Source organism: Chelonia mydas, chromosome 1, assembly GCF_015237465.2.
Source record: "Chelonia mydas isolate rCheMyd1 chromosome 1, rCheMyd1.pri.v2, whole genome shotgun sequence".
NCBI classification, from domain to species: Eukaryota; Metazoa; Chordata; order Testudines; family Cheloniidae; genus Chelonia; species Chelonia mydas.
Genome location: NC_057849.1, coordinates 80600190 through 80622803, shown reverse-complemented (window position 1 = coordinate 80622803; position 22614 = coordinate 80600190). Strand labels below are relative to the sequence as shown.

The 22614-nt window shown below is 42.1% G+C and overlaps 1 long non-coding RNA gene across 1 annotated transcript; it reads right to left on the bottom strand.

The window, feature by feature from the left end:
• Positions 1-366: 366 nt before the first annotated feature.
• On the bottom strand, positions 367-21492 carry LOC122462055. The gene is made up of 3 exons (XR_006284389.1): positions 21477-21492; positions 20249-20250; positions 367-470 (listed from the first exon to the last, which is right to left on the bottom strand). It is a non-coding gene; the product is annotated as an uncharacterized LOC122462055 (long non-coding RNA).
• Positions 21493-22614: the final 1122 nt, after the last annotated feature.

The following is a 22614-nucleotide window of genomic DNA, read 5'->3' as shown; positions in this document are numbered from 1 at the left end:
GAAACTGAGAAAAGAATCGATCTAGGCCGAATGTCACAACTGTGGGCCAGATTGTGGCAACTTACTTATGCTGAGCACAGTTGGCAACTTTCAAGCGGTAAATAAGCACCTCGACTTTCACAATAAGCCAAAAATCAAGCTAATCCCATTTCAAAAAAAGGCCAAAATGAGCCAGACCCTAAGAGCCCCAACACTCTATGTGACTAGATCCCCACAGCATGCAGTCTGGGACTGTGGTGGACCTGCTGTGCACCCCTGACTCTCTCTCCCTTTGCCCCTGCTTGCCCCCCCCCTTGCCCCTGCTTGCCGGGAGCCAATCAAAAAAAAAGAAGCAACAAGCTACAACAAGCAAGAAGCTACAAGCCAAACAAGCTACAAGCCAAAAACTAGCCAACAAGCAACTCAGAAGCCAATTAAGCCAAAACAAGCCCAATTTCTGAGTTTTTTCTGCAGATTTGGCATGTCTGATGCTGAGTAGTACCCTACTCCACATGCAGTATAATTGAAAACAACATTCCTACTTACAGAGTAAGGTATTATTCATCATGAATAAGGATTTCTGAATCTGATCCCCTATTGAGATCTTTCAGCCTACACAAGCCTGCCAACTGAAGTGATGGAATTTGAGGGCATTTAGAACTATACTAGAAAGCGTTCAGGACTGTACAATATTGTAAGGAACAATCCTGAACCTATAAGTAGATAAACTACAGGTCACTTATACTATGTCTTTTCCATCCCTAAGTCTATCACTCAAGATTAATATTTGTTGTGCTTGCTCAGCAACCACAAAGGACTTTGCCTCATCTTTGCCGTCTCAGACTTTGTTGCCCTATGTCCCTTGGTCAATTATGTGTTGTTAAGTATCTTTTCACCCCACAACAAATGACATTCCCAAATAATAATTGTTTTCTGGTTCTTATCTAAGTTGACTCATTTCATCTCCATCTTTCACCATAATTGCTCTTTATTTGATAAGTTAGACATAAGGAATAAGAAACCTGAAGGCAAATAGAGAAGAAAGCAGCAGATGCCTGCTCTCTTCTCTATTGTATTGTTAACCATTTTAAATGGGTTAATTTTCCATTTTCCAGCCAACATAGCTAAATCCAAGCTAAGCAGCACACTGCTTCTGCTACTTTGACTTCTCTATTTGACATTACTGTATCCAATGTTACTAATGCCCTACGGCAAAATTTCTTCAGAATAGTCAGCTGCTAATGCAGCTGCTAAAAATGTACTTCTTGTAAAAGCACTTATAGTACCAAAGACCTACCATCCCAAAACCTAGCAATGAATAATGGCATGTCATCATAGCAGTAGTGTATATAACTGAGCGTAAATAGTTCTCTGTCATATCTGCATCATCTACTCCAGTGGTTCCCAAACTTGGGATGCCGCTTGTTCAGGGAAAGCCCCTGGTGGGCCCGGCCGGTTTGTTTACCTGCCGCGTCCGCAGGTTTGGCCGATCGCGGCTCCCACTGGCCGCAGTTCGCTGTGCCTGGCCAATGGGGGCTGCGGGAAGTGGCGCAGGCCAAGGGAAGTACTGGCTGCTGCTTCCCACAGCCCCCATTGGCCGGGCACAGTGAATTGCGGCCAGTGGGAGCCGCAATCAGCCGAACCTGCGGACGCGGCAGGTAAACAAACCGGCCGGGCCCTCCAGGGGCCTTCCCTGCATAAGCAGCATCCCAAGTTTGAGAAACACTGATCTACTCCATCAAAATGTGATTTGGGATTCAGGAATTCAGTACCTCCAGTTTCTTCATTAAAAAAAAAAAATTATTGAATCACCATTTTCAGGGTTCAAATGGTACAACTAGAAGAACTAGGTTGGAGGATGTGCTATTTCCCTGAAACAACAACAGGTTTGGTTAATGACATGGGTGCTTGTCCTGTGGGAAACATGGCACATGAAGCAAATAGTCTATCCTCATGACCTAGGCTACTTCCCGTGGAAATGACTTCCGGGTAAGAGAGAACAGTGTTCTTCTCCTCTATATTCCTGGGATAACACAGCCCCGAGTCCAATATTGGTGGCATCTATTTGAAGATTAAAGGGTTTTGCGAAGTCTGCATGGAATAGCACTGGTTCCCAGGAGAGCCTGTCTTGAGGTACCCAGAATGCCTTGTCACATCCTTTGGTCCACCGGATCTTCTTGGATGCAATGCCTTTCACCAGGTCCATCAAAGGAACAGCAATGTTTGAGAAATTCAGGATAAATCATCGATAGTACCCCACTAACACCAAAAACTGCCAAACTTGCCTCTTTGTGGAGGGGACAGGGCAGCCTGCGAGGGCTCAGACCTTGTCCATCAGAGGTTGTAGACGGGCGCCCCCCAATGGCATATCCCAGGCAAGTAACTTCTTGAGCGGCCAGTTGACACTTGGGTTAGCCTTTAAGCCTGCCTCTGCAAGGGACCATAATACAGCCACCATGTGCTTCCTGTGTTCCGTTCAGCTGTTGCTGTAGATTAGAATATCATCAATGTAGGTGGCTGCATATAGCTCGTCGGCTGTAACACTTGGTCCATGTTTCTCAAAGGAGGTCTAGGATCCCCCTTGGTTGTCTCCCATATAATAATTTGAAGGGGGGAGAACCCCGTGGATGCCTGGTGTACCTCACTGTTGGCAAACAAGAGTGATGGGGATCAGATGGTCCCAGTGCCAGTGTTCAGTGGTCACAAACTTTTTAGTATATTCTTCAGTGTTTTGTTAAACCGCTCAACCAGCCCATTGGTTTGGAAGTGGTACATCGATGTCCTTAAGGATTTGACTTTCAGTAGGTCGCATAAATCCCTCATCAATTGCAAGGTGAAATTTGTCCCTTGGTCAATCAATATTTCTTTTGGGATCCCCACTCCGGCAAATACCTTTATAAGTTCACTAGCAACAGTGGAAGTTGTTGCAGACTGGATGGGAATGGCTTCAGGGTATCTGATGGCATAGTCCAAGATCACCAGTATGTATCTGTACCCATCTAACAGACCTACCTAGTCTACACCAAGTCTCTTATACTCCCACAATGGGTAGTGGCACCCGTGGGGCTTCAGGACCTTCTTCTGATCTGTCCACTGGCATTGTGGGCATGAAGCACAATAGACTCACATCCCTGGGTGGAAGCCCAGCCAGTAGAACCTCAGGGTCACTCTGTCAAGCAACTTCTCCCTCCCCAAGTGACCTCCTGCATGGGACCATATGGGCCAACTGTAGTACCCCCCTCCAGTACTTTTTCAGTATGAGGAGCTGCATCCTTACCTCCTCTGTCTTAGGATCTTTAATCACCCGGTATGCCCTCTGGGGCCACAGTTTCAACTGCTGGGGGGAGGGGGCAATAACTTCCCATCTGCCCAGACAAGCCACTCAAACTTTTCTCAGTGTGGAGTCATTTCTTTATTCTTCCACAAAGTCCCTCCTGCTGGACAGCAGGTCAGGGTTGATGGGCAGCAGGGAGACCCTATGGCCCTAATTGGGTCCTGTGGATGAGCCCTTCCCACATGTGGATGGTCCTTCTCTTGGGTCTTCATCTTCCTTTCTGCCATCTTCTTCCCATGACTCCTATGCAGCCACTGCAGCCATCTCCTGTCTTCCCAGGTCCCCTGGTCAGGTTCCTCTCCTGTCACAGGGAAGTCCTGCCACCCTTTAAGCATGTCCTCAAAGAGCCTCCAGTCAAGCCCTAGTATGACCGGGTAGGCCAGGTCTTTTGGCACTCCAGCCTGGACTGTTTCCATGTGTTCTTGAATGGTCAGTTGTACCTCTGTTGATGGGTAGGGTCTTATGTCCCCATGGATACACTAGAGGTAGCTTAGATCTCCAGCTTCACCTCTAGTCCCCACCAGCCCCACACACACTAAGGTCTGGCTACAGATAGACTCTATCAGTCCCTGGAGGGCTATCCCATTCACTCGTACCAGGACCAACATCTTCCCAGGGCTCCTCTTTCATGCCCTACTATTGGCTATCCAGGCATGCCCATAATTACAATCCACGAATAGAAAAGGAGTACTTGTGGCACCTTAGAGACTAACAAATTTATTTGAGCATTAAATAAATTTGTCTCTAAGGTGTCACAAGTACTCCTTTTCTTTTTGCGGATACAGATTAACACGGCTGCTACTCTGAAACAATCCATGAATAGACAGTCCTTGCAGAAATGTCCTTGCTGGTCACACGTAAAACAGCTCCCAGTGGCTCCTGGGCTTGTAGGAGTGGTGCCATCTGTTGGATGAGTCGCTGTTGTTGCTCCTGCTGTTGGGCTGCCATCTCCGTAATCAGTGGCTGTGGCTGCTGCTGCGGTGGTGGCGGCTGCGCTGCCTATTGCTGATGCTGGGTGGCAAGCTGCTGGAGTAGCTGTCTTTGCCTTTGCTGGGTGGCAGGATGATGTTGGTTGTCAAGAACCCACTTTAGCAACTTCTCGGTATCCATCTGTGGGGTGGGTTTTTTGTTTTGTTTTTTTGTGGCCTGCTACCAAGCCTGGCACCCTAGAGTGCCTTCATTCTCCACTAATGTAGTAGGGGCCTTGGTGGGCTGAATGGCCCTAGCGGGGGGGGGGGAGGGGGTAGTGGTAGGAGACCCTGGGCCCACCAACTCCACCAGGCTGTGACCTAGGGACGTAGGAGGGTCAGCAGTGTTGACTCCTGGGGAGGGTTGTAGACCCTCTGCATCACTCTCCTTGGGTAACTTTCTACCACTGCTCCCTTCACTTCCACTCCCAGATAAGAAGAAAAATAAAACCATCAGCCCCAACGGGACTCAGCATAAAGTCATTGGGTCTCAGGGAGGCATCTCTAACTCCTTTTGCAGGAGCCTTCAGGGTAGGTCTGCACTCCTCCCCAGCCTTCCCCTTCTGAACTGGTTTGCTCCCTTTTCAACCCTATCTCCAGTTGGAGCATGCTCTGCAGGGTTTGAGATGCAGGGTTAGTTGGTCGCAGTATAGTCTTTTAGTCTGTCAGGCCCAGTGTTGGGTTTGTATACTTCATCACAGGCAACCATTCATAGAAGAGAATTGTTACCATTTATCCTGCCACCAGCTGTCTTATAAGACACAGAAATGGTACTTCAAGCTAAAACAGAATGGTCTGATGTTTGAAGAAAAGGAGTACTTGTGGCACTTTAGAGACTAACCAATTTATTTGAGCATAAGCTTTCGTGAGCTACAGCTCACTTAATCAGATGCATACTGTGGAAACTGCAGAAGACATTATATACACAGAGACCATGAAACAATACCTCCTCCCACCCCACTCTCCTGCTGGTAATAGCTTATCTAAAGTGATCACTCTCCTTACAATGTGTATGATAATCAAGTTGGGCCTTTTCCAGCACAAATCCAGGTTTTCTCACCCTCCGCCCCCCCCCACACAAACTCACTCTCCTGCTGGTAATAGCCCATCCAAAGTGACCACTCTCTTTACAATACACACAAACTCACTCTCCTGCTGGTAATAGCTTATCCAAAGTGACCACTCTCCCTACAATGTGCATGATAATCAAGGTGGGCCATTTCCAGCATAAATCCAGGTTTTCTCACCCCCCCACCCCCATACACACACAAACTCACTCTCCTGCTGGTAATAGCTCATCCAAAGTGACCACTCTCCCTACAATGTGCATTATAATCAAGTTGGGCCATTTCCAGCACAAATCCAGGTTTTCTCACACACCCCCCCTCCCAAAACCACACACACAAACTCACTCTCCTGCTGGTAATAGCTTATCCAAAGTGACCACTCTCCTTACAATAAGAAAAGGAGTACTTGTGGCACCTTAGAGACTAACCAATTTATTTGAGCATGAGCTTTCGTGAGCTACAGCTCACTTCATCGGATGCATACTGTGGAAACTGCAGAAGACATTATATACACAGAGACCATGAAACAATACCTCCTCCCACCCCACTCTAAAGCTCATGCTCAAATAAATTGGTTAGTCTCTAAGGTGCCACAAGTACTCCTTTTCTTTTTGCGAATACAGACTAACACGGCTGGTACTCTGAAACCTCTCCTTACAATGTGTATGAAAATCAAGGTGGGCTATTTCCAGCACAAATCCAGGTTTTCTCACCCCCCCACCCCCAAAAACATACACACACAAACTCACTCTCCTGCTGGTAATAGCTTATCCAAAGTGACCACTCTCCCTACAATGTGCATGATAATCAAGGTGGGCCATTTCCAGCACAAATGAAAGTGACGGCTAGTGGCGTTCTGTTATTTTCTTTGTTAGGCCTGTCCTGTAGTAGGTGACTTCTGGGAACTCTTCTGGCTCTATCAATCTATCAATGTTTTCAGTGAGAAGAAAGATACCTGTTTACTTTAATTCCAAGCCTACTACTTTATTGGATTCAGTATGGTTTACCCTCCCACAATATCCCTTCCCCATAACTTCAGACCAAGGAATAAACAAAGAAAAAGGAAAGAGTTTTAGAAATATGCTGCCTTCTGAAGCACTGAAAAGAAAAGAAAATGTATTCTTTCACAAGATATTCAAAAAGCAGAGAAAATGATTGGAAGGCTCCACTGTTTTACTCCAATTTTATGTCAGTGCAATTCCACTGGAATCAATGGAGCTGCACCAACATAAATCTGGAGTAATACAGTAGAGAATCAGGCTCCAGCTATTTAACCCTAACATAACTGGACGGTGAGAGATGAGAATTTACTTTAAGGAAGAGGAGTGACGTATGGACACCTTCAAGTAATGCTCAAAATAGTACAAATCTCCACAATACCTTTCCATCCTAAATCAATAAGACAACATTACAAAGCAGAATTTGCAAATAAACACGCATATGAAATGTCGATTGGCAACATTGAGACAATATTATTTATGAAAGGAAAAGGAAACAAAGACATGGAGGTGAGATAGCTGTCTTTTTTAACTGTCATTTCAGATTTTTTTAAAACACAGCAGCGAGAGGCCCTTGTGTTAGTTCAATTTCTTTCTCTCAAAATATAGTGGAAAACTCATACACTCTAGAAAACAACTGAGCAAATAATCTAATCTAATCCAGAAAAAAGGGTGGGTCTGCTTTGGAGTAACATCTGTACTGATTAATATTTGTCTGTTACAGTTTACACATCTATATAGGTTCTTATTAGAGCTGGTCAAAAATAGGGGGAAATAGCACCCAAAAAATTGAAATTTTTCTTTCTATTTTTTCACTGAGAAATTCCATCAGTAGAAATTGCATGACCAGCACTAGTTCTTACATAGCTATCGAATCCAACTTCCTAACTTTGATTTGTTACCATAAGAAATCAGATAGCCTTTGACCTTGGCTCGCAACATGTGTCAGGTGTTCAAGCCAGGAAACTCCAACAAAGGAAGGGTGAATAACATGGCAGGGATTTAAAACACAGACTGTGTGTAAAATTCACTTATGCTACAATGTATGACTCAGCCTTCGGAAAAGGGTGCTACCCTAAAGTACCCTCCCTCTGAGAAGCTGCTGCAGAGATAAGGACAGTAATGGACTGGAGGGCATTGTTTAGAGTAATCACACAAGCAGTTTACGGGAACAGTCTTCCTTACATATATAGCAGCTGGTTGCTTCATGTCCTTTTCCATTCAAAGTCTTACATGCTGTATATTAGTGTTAATTCTTAATAAATACATCACCATCTAAATAACTTTTAGTTTATTGGCATTGTGATATTGACAATTAGCTCTAGTAAATACCAGCAAAATTGGAGATATATGTCAATGCATTCATCGAATATATCAGTGAGAACAGGTATCTGGAAAGAGAGGTGTTTTTGTTATCCACTTGTGTAATCAGATTTCAAATATAATGTGCTAATATGAGACAAAGGGTGATATTGTGGTTAAGGGCCTCAGAAAAATTGAGTTCAATTCCTGGCCCTGCTGCAGACATTTTGGGGGACCCTGGACAAGTCACCTGAATGCTCTGTGCCTCAGTTCCTCATTGGTAAAATGGGGATAATAATTCTCGACTTCACGGGGTTGTTGTAAGATTAAATGCACTGTTGTTTGTAAAATGTTCACACTATGATGTAAGTACCCACACAGATATCTGATCCTAGTTAAAACAAAGAGGAAAAAACAGTCCTGGGCTAAGTTCCCTGTAAGCTGTGCAGCCATGTGGTCATGCAGCAGCCTTCTTAGCTCCACGCAGGTGCTCAGGGAACCTGCCTGGGGACACCCCTCCCCCAGGCCCAACCTAGCCTCGCCCCCAACCTACGAGCACGGCCCGGACCTACCACAGCTGGGGTGCCCCGACCCCAACTCTGCTGCAGCACCCGGACTGACTGGTGCACCCCTACCCCAGCCCAAACCCAGCCGTGGCTGGCATGGCCTGGCCTGAACCCAGACATGGTCGGCATGGCCCGGACCGGACCCAGCTGTGGCTGGGGCAGCGCAGCCTGGCTAGAACCCAGACGCGACTGGGGCAGCCTGGCCAGACCCAAACCCAGCCATCTGGCCCGGCCCAAGCTGCAGCCAATGTGACACTCTCCCGGCCCAAACCCAGCCCAGGCCCAGAACTGCCGTAGTGCCCCTCCCCGGCCTGAACCCAGAGCCCACACCCCCAGCCAGAGCCCTCACCCTCTACCCAACCCTCTGCCCCAGCTCTGAGCCCCTCATCCCCAGCCCTGCCCCACCCCAGAGCCCATACCCCCAGCCAGAGCCCTCACACCCCTGCACCCCAACCCTCTGCCCCAGCCCTGAGCCCCAGCCCAAACTCCAAACCCCCTTGGCCTCACCCCCACCACATGAATTCTGTTATGTGCACCAATATGAAGGTGATGTGTCACACATAACAAAATTCATTCTGCACATGGGTGGGAAAAATTAGTGGGAACACTGGTCCTGGGAAGTGAGTGACTGCTCTGGTTAGGTGGCTTGTTAGAAAGCAAATCCATTTTACAGTATCGTCATTGTCCCACTCACCATGGTATATCCCAAGATGACCAGAATAATGATAACTCAATGGCTATATTGTGTACCAGGTAGACCAGAAATACATATTTTAAAATGTTAAAAAAATATATAGTATACAGGTTAAGAGAAGTCTGGACATCTGGGGATAGTGCTTAGATTATCCACAAATACAAAGTTTGTTTTTAAAGTCATAAGATACATATAGTGCATAATCAGCAATAATCCAAACTTAGGTGAGTAAATTTAAGGATACAGTTTAGATATTAGCATCCAAGTATTTGGGTACATCACTCATGAAAAGATATACAGAGAGTTGGTTGTGAAAAGCAAATATAGCAATGAGTGAAGATTCTCCCTTAGTAATTGAGCATTTAGGGTAGGTTGTCCATTTAGAAAATACGATCTATGAGGAAAGTATTTCAGTTACTTTCCCCACTGCGCTTTTCATCGGCACTCCAGCTCATCCCTCCTAGTACGGCTGATACTACACGCTTTACTTCCCTAGAGGGTAAGCAAAAGGGGAACTGTAATTTAACAGGATCCTCATGGAGAATTAGTGCCCAGCAAGTTAGTGCACTATAGATTCATACCCTGGCTTCCTGGGCACTAACTCACCCTGTAGACAAGCCGTTAAAGGCATTTCTTTGAGGGTACATCTACACTGGAATAAAAGACTCATGACACAGCACGGCTGAACCAGCTCAGCTGATTCATGCCCATGGGTTTGGGGATAAAAATTGTTATGTAGATCTTCAGGCTTGGGCTACGGGGTCCCACGGCTCGGGCTCCAGCCTGTGCCCAAATAACTATACTGCAATTTGACAGCCCTACAGCCCGAGCCATGTGAGCCCGAGTCAGCTGACACAGGCCAGCCGTGTTTAATTGCTGTGTAGACATCCCCTAAGGCACAATGTCTTCAAAGGCTATTTCTGGGATAGAGCAGCTTATGAACACGCACACAAACACACACACCCTCAGGGCCTTGTCTGAAAGCACTATCTAGTCTTGTGTTCTCAGGAAAGGCTAATGGGAGCATTAGTTTCCAGTTCAAGTGTCACACAAATTCTGACCCCTTTTCACATGCACATTTATTGCTTGCATGGCCATATTTCATTGAAAGTTCAAGGGCCTAAAATTGGATTTATGAAACATGGGTAATTTAGAGGTTGTTGGCTTTTGGGTTTGTTTGTTTGTTTAGTTTTTAATTTGTTTTCTTTGTATATTACCATCATGAAAGTTTGAAAACAAAACTTTCCCACAGCACTAGAGGAACAAGAAGAGTGGATGTAGCTATAATTAGCACTTTTCCACCATAGATCTCCTATAGGGTCTCTGAATCTGACAGGACGTCTTCACAGCCAGCATCAGCCCAAGTCTGTCAACGTGGGCTCAGAGGCTAGCTGCAGTGGACTGTGTAGACACAACGTGAGGCACAGAGAGGAGAAGTGACTTTCCCAAGATCACATCCCCGGTCACCAGTAGAACCAGGAAAAGACTTCACATCTTTTGATTTCAAGTCCAGTGCTCTGGACCATGCTACCTCTCCCTGTTAATTAAATAGAGTGGACTCAGTTTTGGTAATAAATTAATTCTAACCAGGGCAACTCATGAATATGTGTTGTGGGCTAAATAGCACTATATGTTTAATTTTACCATTTATTTTCTTTTGGACCTGACACAACTGTACCACAAATATCCCAGTGGGGCAGTTTGTAGCCTCCCTTTGGTTCTTTGGCACCAGTAGTAGTTGTGGAATATCCTGAAGGTAGGGCCACACAAACAATGGAAGTTTAGCTGCAAAACAGCTGTGCTTCATCTTCAAATACCAAAACATTAGTGCATTGGCAGGGAAATTAGCAGTGGTGGCCAACACTGACATAAGTGCCTGTTGATTTAGCCATCCATCTTCACAGAGTGCCTTCAATGCAGCAAGGTCAATAATCAGTGACTATTGAACTTCTACAGGGGATGCTGAGAGGCTCGTGTTAATAAAAATGAACAGCTGCTACCAATGGGCCATGCACTGAAGAAAAATTGGGCAGTACTTGCAAGACAATTGAGTCCAGAGTATTATGTAATTAATGTGAAATGTATATGCAATTTAGAACACAGTTGGCATATGTGGCATACAAATTATCATTTCGATGCACAACTGACCATATTTGACCATGCATAACTGATCAACTGCAGGCAGGAGACTGTCTGATGGCCACCTGTTGCAGTCGGCAGTGCTCTACGCCCCCCCACCCCCACCCAGGTCCCTCATCCTTTATGGTCAAGAACCAGTATGCTGTACTGGCAACAGGAAGTGAGGAGTAGTCCCTAATGGCTGAGAAAGAGGAGCCATTTACCCCAAAGCTGGGAAGTTCACAGCTATCACATCCAAGAGGAGAAGAATCTGAAGATTGAAGGCAATTAGGGTGATTCATGATTCTTAGGAAAGGAAGAAGTGAGAGCAGCAGAATAAGAACAATGAACTTCAAGAAAGCAGCCTGTAACAAACTCAGAGAACTGGTAGGTAAGGTCCCATGGGAAGAAAATCTAAGGGAAAAAAGGAGTTCAGGAGAGATGGCAGTTCCTAAGAGACAGTATTAAAGACACAACCACAAACTACCCCAATGTGAAGGTAAGATAGGAAGAACAGCAAGGGCCAATATGGCTCCATCAGGAGCATTTTAATGACCTGAAAATCAAAAAAGGAATCCTATAAAAAGTGGAAACATGGACAAATTACTTAAGGGTAAGTACAGAAGAATAGCACAAGCACGTAGGAACAAAATCAGAAAAGTTAAGGCACAAAATTTGTTACACTTAGCAAGGAACATAAAATGTAATAAGAACAGGTATTGCAAATATATTAGGAGCAAAAGAAAGATAAAATAAAATGTAGGACCTCTTCTTAGCAGGGAAGCAGGCTAATAACAGATGCCATCAAGAAGGCTGAGGTGTTTAATGCCTATTTTGCTTCAGTCCTCCCTAAAAAGGTGACCATAAACTTAATACAAATAATATAGACAACAAGGGGAAAGGAACACAAACCAGAATAGGAAAAGAACAGATTAAAGAATATTTTGATAAAAGTAGATATATTCAAGCTGACAGGGCTGGATGAAATTAATCTTAGGGTACTTAAACTAGTTGAAGCAATCTCAGAACCATTAGAAATTATCTTTGAGAACTCATGGAAGATGGGTGAGGTCCCAGATGCTGGAGAAGGGCAAAGCTAATACCTATCTTTCAAAAGTAAAATAAAGAGAACCTGGGGAATTATAGACCAAACAACCTAATTTCAATACTTGAAAAGCTACTGAAGCAAATTATTAAACAATCAATTTGTAAGCAACTAGAGGCCAATAGGATAATAAGTAATAACCAATATGGCTTTATCAAGAATAAATCATGCCAAACCAACCTAATTTCCTTCTTTGATAGGGTTACTGGCCTAGTGGATAGGAGGGAGGGAGTAGACGTGATATATCTTGACTTTAGTAAGGCTTTTGACAAGGTCTCACATGACATTCTCATAAGTAAACTAGGGAAATGTGGTCTCAATGAAAATACTATAAGGTGGGTGCACAACTGGTTAAAAAATGTATTCTAAGAATATTTATCATTCATTCAATCTCAAACTGGGAAGATGTAGCTAGTGGGATCCTGCAGGGGTCTGTCCTGGGTCTGGTACTATTCAAAATTTTCATGAATGACTTGGATAATGGAGTGGAGAGTATGCTTATAAAATTTGAAGATGACACCAAGCAGGATTAGAATTGAAAATGACCTGAACAAATTGGGGAATTAGTCTGAAATCAACAAGATGAAACTGATTAAAGATGAAGCGCAAAGTACTACACTTAGGAAGGAAAAGTCATATGCACAACTACAAAATGGGAACTAACTGGCTAGGCAGTTGTTTTGAGAAAAGGATCTGGGGGGTATAGTGGATCACATACTGGCCAAGAGACAAAAATGTGATGCAGTTGCAAAAAGGACTAATATCATTCTGGGGTGTATTAAAAGGAGTGTCATATGTGAGACCCAGGAGGGAACTGTCCCACTCTACTCGGTATTGGCCTCAGCTGGAGTACTCTGCTCCGGTCTGGGCACCACACTCTGAGAAATATAGGGACAAATTGGAAAGAGTCCAGGGGAGAGCTACAAAAACGGAAATGGTTTCAAAAACGTGACCTAGGAGGAAAGATTAAAAAAACTGGGCGTGTTTAGTCTTGAGAAAAGAAAATTGAAGAGCAACCTGACAACAGTCTTCAAATATGTTAAGAGCTCTTATAGAAAAAGACTGATCAGTTGTCCTCCATGTCCACTGAAGGTAGGACAATAAGTAATGGGCTTAATCTGCAAGGGAGATTTAGGTTAGATGTTATGAAAAGCTTTCTAACTATAAGGCCAGATAAGCTCTGGAATAGGCATCCAAGGGATGTTGTGGAATCCCCGTCATTGGAGGTTTTTAAGAACTGGTTAGGCAAAGAGCTGTCAGGCATGGTCCCTGATTTACTTGGTCCTGCCTCAGCTCAGGGGAATGAACTCAATGACTTTTTGAGGTCCCTTCCTGCCCTACATTTCTATGATTTTATGTCCAACTACATGAAATATGCATGTACATTTCTCAAAAGCTGGTCCTTAATGCCAGTTAAAAGGAACAGAAGAAGGTGGAGGATTAGGTGCAAATCTATTCATGCTCACATGACCCTACTCCACCATGAACATCATAGTACGTACAATATCTGCTGCTGGTTTTATAGTGCCTGAAGATTTCTTTGTTTGTTATTCAACATCTTCTCCCCGGACTTTTGTGACATTGTCCTACTCCTACTTCTCTTCCAATCTTTCTTCAAGTCCAGATCCAATACCCCCATCCTTTTCACCCATTTGCACTAGTCGGGTGGTGCAAAGTGGTCAGAATATGACCCTAAGCTCTAAGATGACATGAAGCCAATGTAACTGGCTCCTAAGAAAGCCACCTCCCAGCCCTGTAAGGCATGGAGCAGTAGAATCAAGAGACTTCAAGAGGGCGGAGGTGAGGGAAAGTCCCTTGGGGGGCATAAACAGCTACTGTTAATTAGAGCAGCCTCATGATAACCTCGAGTGCAGTAGAACAATCAGCAAGAGATGATAGGTTTCAGAGTAGCAGCCCTGTTAGTCTGTATTCGCAAAAAGAAAAGGAGTACTTGTGGCACCTTAGAGACTAACCAATTTATTTGAGCATAAGCTTTCGTGAGCTATAGCTCACTTCATCGGATGCATACTGTGGAAAGTGTAGAAGATCTTTTTATATACACACAAAGCATGAAAAAATACCTCCTCCCACCCCACTCTCCTGCTGGTAATAGCTTATCTAAAGTGATCACTCTCACACACACACACAAACCCACTCTCCTGCTGGGGGGGGTGGGGGGGTGAGAAAACCTGGATTTGTGCTGGAAATGGCCCAACTTGATTATCATACACATTGTAAGGAGAGTGATCACTTTGGATAAGCTATTACCAGCAGGATAGTGGGGTGGGGGGAGGTATTTTTTCATGCTTTATGTGTATAAAAAGATCTTCTACACTTTCCACAGTATGCATCCAATGAAGTGAGCTGTAGCTCACGAAAGCTTATGCTCAAATAAATTGGTTAGTCTCTAAGGTGCCACAAGTAGTCCTTTTCTTTTAGTCAAGCATTGTAACTCTAAACTTATCCATAGACTATTTGGGACACAAAGCAGTATATGATAAACTGTGTCATTTCAGCATATTCAGGCTCCAAAAAATCTTAATTTAAAACATTGTTATTTTAGTAACCTTGATATTTTTAAAGCAATGAGAATTAAAATCCATTTTTGTTCTTCCAAAAAATGTATCCATGACTGCTGCTATTTGCTGCAATAATTAGCAATGATTTTCAGTACTACATAGATTTGATAAAGGGAGAGTCCAGCATGGATTATTTCTAAATTATAAATACAACTTCTGTTTCTGTGTGCTCATATACCACAAATTCTTTTGAAAGAAAACACATATGGCACGTGTAATATGTGCTGTTCCCTCACAAAGTAATCAGTAATAAGTTTCTGTTTTGGGCAACTCAGTAATTAGATATTAGCCACAGGCCAGCAAAGTTAAATTTAACCTAATAAAAGATAGATATTTAGAACATTCCTTTCTGGGGTCCTTTCAGAGGGTCTATAATTAAAACTCAGTAACAGGGTTTTTTTACCTAGTGCTAAATAAGATATATACTTAAATGGTAGCAGTTTAAAAGTTTACTCAAAAGTGGTTTGTTTTCACCTACACAGAAAGTTTTAGCTACTCTGCAGGTGCCAATGTAGTAAATAAAGCAGGATAAGCAATAATATAAAATGATCAGGCCTGATACAATAGTCATTAATCATGGAAGTAAGGACTGAAGGATAAGAACAAAAATTTAGAACATGGAGCCTTCTTTATTTTTTGAAAGACAATTATTAAAGGATGATTTAGTGGCTGTGTGACAGCCAGGCCAGAAATGCCCCCACACCCTACCTACAAACAGGCACAGTTAGCCATGCAAGCCGGTTATGTGGCTCTGACAAATTTGATTTGAAAGAAGCTTATGAAAGTAGAGGTGCCCTTTCTTTTTTCCTTTTGACCTTATCCAGTGCTCTTTGACCTGGGGAAATCCTGTAGCAAGTGGTCAGTCAAAGATCAGTTCAGGGAGGGCTTTAGGAACATACTTTATGAGCTGAAGCACCTCACCTGTGAAAAATAAATGCTAGTCTCTCTATCGTAGCTTAGGTTACAGGCTGAAAACATATAACTGTCAAACCCAGCAGACTTCAGTCCTTGCCTGATTATGAACAGCAGGGTCTGGCTCTAAATTTTTGCAAATTAACGTGTGTTTCATACAAATTAATTTTTGAAATTTTCACTGTTTAAGCAGAATTTTTTTTAAACGGGGGGTTAGTTGGTGCCATTGAGGCTTACTCCCAACTTGGGGTTAATACTGAGGTGCATTGATATACTAGAATGTGGGGTGATTATTATAAAATACTGTAATCGGGATAAAGGAAATTCACTGTGCATGCAAAAGCAGAGATCATGCACATCGGTATTCTATTGCCAGCAGTACCCCCACCACACACAAACAGCAGAAGCAGATTGTCTATATACCACAAACAAAGAAACTGTATAAGAGATAGATGCATAGAGACTTTACTGTGTCTGAGGATGGATGTGTACATTAATTGTGCACATGTGTCATAAATATAAAGGGAAGGGTAAACCCCTTTGAAATCCCTCCTGGCCAGGGGAAAGCTCCTCTCACCTGTAAAGGGTTAAGAAGCTAAAGGTAACCTCGCTGGCACCTGACCAAAATGACCAATGAGGAGACAAGATACTTTCAAAAGCTGGGAGGAGGGAGAGAAACAAAGGGTCTGTGTGTCTGTCTATATTCTGTCTTTGCCGGGGATAGACCAGGAATGGAGTCTTAGAACTTTTAGTAAGTAATCTAGCTAGGTACGTGTTAGATTATGATTTCTTTAAATGGCTGAGAAAAGAATTGTGCTGAATAGAATAACTATTTCTGTCTGTGTATCTTTTTTGTAACTTAAGGTTTTGCCTAGAGGGGTTCTCTATGTTTTGAATCTAATTACCCTGTAAGGTATCTACCATCCTGATTTTACAGGGGGGATTTCTTTATTTCTATTTACTTCTATTTTTATTAAAAGTCTTCTTGTAAGAAAACTGAATGCTTTTTCATTGTTCTCAGATCCAAGGGTTTGGGTCTGTGGTAACCTATGCAAATTGGTGAGGCTTTTTATCCAACATTTCCCAGGAAAGGGGCGGTGCAAGTGTTGGGAGGATTGTTCATTGTTCTTAAGATCCAAGGGTCTGGGTCTGTAGTCACCTAGGCAAATTGGTGAGGCTTTTTACCAAACCTTGTCCAGGAAGTGGGGTGCAAGGTTTTGGGAAGTATTTTGGGGGGAAAGACGTGTCCAAACAGCTCTTCCCCAGTAACCAGTATTAGTTTGGCGGTGGTAGCGGCCAATCCAAGGACAAAGGGTGGAATATTTTGTACCTTGGGGAAGTTTTGACCTAAGCTGGTAAAGATAAGCTTAGGAGGTTTTTCATGCAGGTCCCCACATCTGTACCCTAGAGTTCAGAGTGGGGGAGGAACCTTGACAACATGCATTTAAACATGTAAAATATGCAGAATATGTCCCTTGACCCAAGAAATACCTCTCTATTGCTCCAGTGTCAGAGGGCATACAGAACAATTTCTTTATAGGTTTTAGGAGGTTCCAGGACAGTGGTGGACGAATTCTGCTACTCACTCCGACTTTTCCAGCTGCTGACTAGACTCCCATTGACTTCAGTAGGCTTTGGATCAAACTCTATGCTCACTGGAAATTGCACCAATATTAATATTTTATAGCCCCCAAAGTAAAGAAATCACTTTTTAAAATAAAGCAAATCCATGCAATTATATACAAAGCTGGTAGCACCGCCTATTATTAAGTTTGCCTAACACCTCCCATCATAAGTCCCTGTTTTCAGTTCCTTATAATTTTGCCAAACTTTAACCATTAGGGCTTGCTTTGCAGATCCATCACCCTACCATTCTGATTTGGCAGTGTTTTTAACCCATTTCACAGATGTAAATGACTACAAAGCTTGTTGAAATCCTTTATTTGGACTCTGCCCAGCATTTGTTTGATTAATGCATTCACTAACATGCCACAGTTTAAAGTGATGGCTATAGCCATCTTCTTTGGGAAGCTCACAGGGCTGCAAAATTGAAATATTTTGTTTCACACAGTTTCACTTGCAATTATTTGTTTTTCATTTCTCACAGTTTTATACATCTTTTTCCATTTCATATTAAATATTTACAAAAATGTCCATCTGCCCACTGAAAACATGAAAAACAGAAATTACCGCATATCTCAAAATAATTGCATTTTCATTAGAATTATTAATATGCCATAGGGACATTTTTTCATAGACTTCTGGAGTTTCTAATGTAATACAAACCACAGTTTTCTGGTAGTTTCACTTTGCCATACAAATTTGAACACTTCTAGAAGCGTACTCTACTTTTCATTCTGCAGAATGAAATCCCTTTAGTATTAGCCTTCACTGACTCTCTAACATTGTGAAGGGGCTAGCTGTCTGTAATAACACTGGTTGGGCCAAACCATGCAGTCTTTATAGTAAACAGAAAAACTTAAATTAAAGGTCAATCGGAAATTTTCCTGAATAAAGATTTAATAACCGCTGCTGACTTCAGCCCACTGAAATGTGTGTACATACCACACCAATCTGGTAAAATTAAATCAACTCACATTTCACAAAAAATGTTGACATTTCAACCTTGTATTCATTTAAACGGGTTCAAAAGTACTTTTTTAAAATAAAATGGTTCTAGAATTTTTCACTTCCCCAAAATCCAGTCAATAAACATTCTGATAATAATTTAAAAAAAAAAATGAAAATGGCATGACATTTTTCCCAACAATTTCAACACAGCAAGACTTTTTCACAAAAAGTTTACTTAAAGTTTTTTTTTAATTTACAAAAAATTGTTCAGAAAACTTCAGCAGTTCTCATCATGGCACTGGAATGTAGAGTATTGGCCATGTCCTATAGCTTCCTTCTGTCTGGCAGTCTGCCCTGGCTCAGCAAGTAAGCTGAAGAATTTTATCTTCCTGTAGCCCACAATGTAGCCTGGAGTCTCAAATAACTTTCCTTAGCTGAACCTTTACATTCAGCATAAAGTTTCACCTTATCATGATACACTCTATGTTAATGTAAACACATCAGCAGTTTCTGGTTGACATTTAACTACTTTTTTTAAAACAAATCCCTGCAGACAAAAATGTTAAGAATAAAATGAGAAATGAAAAGAAAAACAAAACAAATCAAAACAGGAAGCCAAAAAATAATGACACAAATCAGAAAGTGACTTTTTTTACTAGTATTTTAGGAGTACGTGAAATGTGGGGAATGGATTTTCAAGTGATGAGAATAGGGAGCAAACTTCAGCTATCTTGGGAAGTAACTGTAAAAAATGTAAGTAGGCCACACCCATTGCTCAATTTTCTTATTAGCTGTACCTTAGTATATGTGGAAGCAAGTAGAATTAAGTATGCCATTTAGCTCACCTAGAGGAGATGAGGTCTGTGGCCTGCCAGAGTCCTGGTTCTGGTCTCAGTTGCACAAAATGCACATACACAGGGGGAGTCCAGCTACCTAATGAGAAACTTATATGGTTGTCTCATCTAGTGCCCAGCAAATAAACTGAATTTGTGTCTTCTCTGCAAGGCTTTCCTTAAGTTTGTTATATTTCTCATGCTTTTATGATGCCTGATTTATTCAGATGATCTGAAAAATCTCTGCTGAAGGGTTTATCAGTGTAGCAGAATCATCTTCCATAATTAAGCATGGATTTTTAACAATCATTATTCCAATATTTAACCAGTGTAACCAAGGAGCATGTTAATCACATTCCCAGAACTGACTTTTACTACCTATGATGACATTGCAGAAAAATCATTAGCTTTCTACAGCATGCCTCCATCAGGTCAATTCTTTTCATTTTATGCTACAATGTGTGCCATGGTACATAGTTTTCCTCTTTCATCATCCTGTTTTCAAAAGGTTACTTCAACTTCTAGTTTCTGCTGAAACCTTGGAGACTCTTGCTATTTCAGACATGACAATCTACCTCGTTTGAGAAGATCTAGGCATTTTGAAATGGCTGATGAAGTGGTGAGAAGAAAAGCATCCATGTCAGTTCCACTTCAAATGAGACAACGTTTGCATTTGCTCTGTTTGGATTTAGTCATTAAGAACCATAGTTTCAAACACAGGTGCTTAAGTTATGTCTGAAAGCTATATGCACTGGCACGCACAAACAAGTAATTACTCATTCCCACTGCACAGCTGTAGCTCACGAAAGCTTATGCTCAGATAAATTGGTTAGTCTCTAAGGTGCCACAAGTACTCCTTTTCTTTTTGCGAATACAGACTAACACGGCTGTTACTCTGAAACTTATTTTGTTGTGTCGTTACCTGCTAATGCATATGTAAGGATATTTTGCAGATACAACGTAGACACTTAGGCCCAGTCACGTAAGAAGTTACATGCAGGTAGACCTTTATACCTGTGTGGAGTCCCATGGATACAAGGGTTTCCCACACAGAGTTCATTACAAGACTGGGGTCTAGGTTTGAAAATGTAGCCCAAACTATAGATGTGTTTATTTGCTGCATGTGACATTACTCACGGTACAATCTGGACTGATGAACAGCTGTGTCCCCTCAGTTCTCCAACCTGGGGTGCCTTTTACACTGCTTTGCCATGAGAGCCACTACTCCTGGTCTGCTCACACAGCCTCCAGCACGTAAATTACTCCAAGGTATATTGTATGAATGCTATAGCCAGCCACTCTTGAATTACACTGCAGAGCAATACAAGCAAATTCCCAGTCCTGGACTTCCCCCTGAAATATATGTCTTGTACTGTCCAGCTCCCTCCTGGATAATACACGCTCATATAGAGTCCACCATTTTATTAATAGAAAATGATATGCACCAATCCTGTTATCCCAAATTGAGTTTCCCAAACACTTCAGTCCAAACACACGGGTTTAGATAAAACAATAAAACAAGTCTGTTAACTACAGAAAGATAGATTTTAAGTGACTCCAAGTAATGAGGCATAAAAGTCAGAATTGGTCACAAGAAAATAAAAGTAAAATGCAGCTAATTCCTAACTTAAGAAGCTAAGTGAATTCAAAGTAAAGTCTCTAAGTCTCTCTCACCATGTTTCAGCAGTCTTACCGGCTGAATCTCTCTCAGTCAGGATCCCTCCCCCAGCCTAATACTGTTTCCTTTGTTCTTCAAGCGTTGTGGATGCCATGGGTAGACAGAAAGGGAGGAATGACTTGGGACATCTGCTCTCCCTTCTTATAGCTCTCTCTCTTTTTGGAGAATCATCTCTAGCTGAGGTTCAGGAGACAGAAAATCTGTGTGGATGGGAACCCCCAGCTGTTTGTCTGTCAACAGGTACATTTTCCACCACATCCTCTTTCCTGCCAAAGAATGGTCACTTAACAGGTAATGGTCAATTTGATTTTGTTGACACCTGGCTGAGGTATTGGCTAGCCTTTTGTCTCTCAGGAACTGGTTTGTGGCTCCTCCCCCAGACATGGAACATGTCTTAGTAATACCATACAGAGGATTCTTATAACTTTACATACAATGTTGCCATACATATTTTAATAGGACAATAATGATCAGCAAATTATGAGAATTTTAACTGACACCTCGCAAGGCATACTTTGTACAAAAATTATCATAGTCTTGAAAAAGGGGTGAACATAAGGGTACAGACTGTCACAGATGCTTTAAAAGCTATTCTTCGTTCAAGTTGTTACTATTGTTTTTCTTTTTCTTTCCATATTTTCACTGAATTCTGTAGCTCAGACTAAGGAGGAAAATTTGAAAACTTTAGTTGACATCTGGTTAGCAGTGCTCTTTGAAAACTTATATAGCTTTAAAAATAATCAAGATAATTGTATAGGGCTTTTGTTTAAACTATATTTATTTATTTTGAATCAAGATGCTACAGTACATTTGTTCACCAGAGAGCATGTCTTTGGGGAAACAAAAGGGTAGTTTAAGGAATGTATCAAATAAAAAACAGTTGTCTTATTTTTTTTCCAAGAACTTACTGGCATACTATGTATTCCCTTTAAAAATAAAGTATTTCATCTAAAATAAATATCTAATCCCATAGCTGCCTTATTTAGATTTTTGCAGTCATATTCTGAACACTGATTAATATCAGGAATAAGTAAATGTATATGCCAAATAAAGTTTATCTAAACTATACTGTCATCATTGAACAGAAAGTCATAAAAGCTGCTTTTGACGCAATTTTTACAGTTTAAAATAGTGTGGCTGAATACTAGATTTACCAATTAACCATTTCAAGACAAATCTAATTGTACATTAGCAGTAGAACCCAAATATACACCAAACTGAAATCACTTCCTAAATTCTAGATGGAGACACAGTGGAAGTGCATAGACAACTTAGATGTGTAGGTGGGAAATCAGAGTCATAGAGTTTAAGGCCAGAAGGGTCCACCAGATCCTCTAGTCAGACCTCCTGTAGATCACAGGCCACTATCACCCCCAACGCCCATACACTAAGGGCTTGTCTACACTTACAGTGCTGCAGCAGTGCAGCTGTGCCTCTGGAGAGTTTCTCCTGTCACTGTAGTTGCTCCACCTATCCTAGAGGTGGTAGTTATATCAATGGGAGAACCCCTCCCACCAACATAGTGCTGAGGGTTAGGTTGGCATAACTACTTCACTCAGGGGTGTAGATTTTCCACACCCCTGAGCGACGTAGTTATACCGATATAAATTCATAGTATAAACCACGCCTAACCCCAATCATTAAAATGTGATCAAAGTATTACAACCCAAAGGAGACTAGGATAGACTAGACCCACAGGCAGAGAATAGGAGCATTTTATGGACTCTGATTCAAGCCCAAAATCTTAAAACAACTATAAATTAAAAGCACACACAAAACGGTATGAAAGGTCTGCCCATAAATGTAACCATCCCAAATTTCAGCCTCAATATCCTTAGAAAAAAGATAGGCTTTTTAGCACATGTGTGAGGTTAACAAATCTGGGCTGCAGCGGACCCAGGGCATGTCTA